At 43.7% G+C, this 1,339-nt stretch overlaps 1 pseudogene; it reads left to right on the plus strand.

Annotated features, from left to right (window-relative positions):
• Nucleotides 1-233: 233 nt before the first annotated feature.
• LOC107539134 (L-lactate dehydrogenase C chain pseudogene) lies at nt 234-1,069 on the plus strand (annotated as a pseudogene).
• Nucleotides 1,070-1,339: the final 270 nt, after the last annotated feature.

The raw sequence follows: 1,339 nt of genomic DNA on the forward strand, positions 1-1,339 counted from the left end.
TATTTCAACCTCTCTGTGTCCTCTCTTTGTTTCTCCATATTGTGGGCCTGATCCTGTAACTAGGACCCCACCACACCACCATCCCCAAAGGACCTCTCTGACCCTGATCTCCAGCAGAGGTGCCCACAGCACCTGCAGAGTGTTCCAGGCTGGGCAGATGTGCATAGACAAAAGACACATGCCTGCAAAGTCACCTGTACTGAGTTGCGCCAAGCAGAGCATTTGTTCTCAAAATGGCAAAGGTCAAGGATCAGCTTATTGAGAATCTAGTTAACGAAGAGACAGTCCCCCAGCAGAAGGTCACCACTGTTGGGGTTGGTGCTGTAGGCATGGTTTGTGCCATTACTGTCTTATTGAAGATTTCCGTGTATCTGCAAACTTCAAATTAATTATTGTCACACCAGGTGTACAGCAACAGGAAGGAAAAAGTCATCTTTCCCCCGTTCAGCGTAATGTGAATATCATGAAATGAGTCATCCCTCCCCTAGTCCATCATAGTCCTGACTGTAAGATACTTATTGTCTCAAATCCAGTGGATATTTTGACATACATCGTCTGGAAGCTAAGTGGTTTACCTGCCACTTGTGTAATTGGAAGTGGTTATAATCTAGACTCTGCCCGTTTCCATCCCACTAGCTGCCATGGTTGGATTACTGAAGAACATGGTGACTCTAGTGTGCCCTATGGAGTGGGGTGAATGCTGCTGGTGTGGCTCTGAAGACTCGAAACCCTAACTTAGGAAATGATTCAGACAAGGAGCAATGGAAAAACACCCATCGACAAGTTGCTGAGAGTGCCTGAGATTATCGGGGTGAAAGGGGTACACCTCTTGGGCTACTGGCCTATCTGTGACAGATCTGGTAGGGTCAATTTTGAGAACTCTTAGGTTTCCGCGATGGTTAAGGGCTTATGTGGAATAAAAGAAGAAATCTTCCTCAGTATCCCTTGTATCTTAAGGCGAAGTGGTGTCTCAGATGTCATGAAAGTTAATTTGAATTCTGAGGAGGAGGTCCTTTTAAAGAAGCCTGCAAACACACTTTGGGATATCCAAAAAGACCTGGCATTTTAAAGCCTTTTCATGTTCTCTTGTTTTATAGCACAGAAAATAACAAACTGTATCTTTTACATTTTGAAAGTATTTTCATCTGATTTGAAAAATATAAGAAAACATTGGGGGCCTATGGCATCCTCCAGTCTCTCAGGGCTAGAAAAGGGAAGTGGTAGAGAGATTTCTCCTCTTTGGCGAATTTCTTACAGCTCTATTCTAATGATACCCAACTTGTACACATGTAAGAGAGACCTTCAGGTTTAGCAGAATATATGCAACAATCCGTTATGA

The sequence above is a fragment of the Miniopterus natalensis genome, chromosome 19 (assembly GCF_054644295.1).
Source record: "Miniopterus natalensis isolate mMinNat1 chromosome 19, mMinNat1.hap1, whole genome shotgun sequence".
Classification (NCBI taxonomy): domain Eukaryota; kingdom Metazoa; phylum Chordata; class Mammalia; order Chiroptera; family Miniopteridae; genus Miniopterus; species Miniopterus natalensis.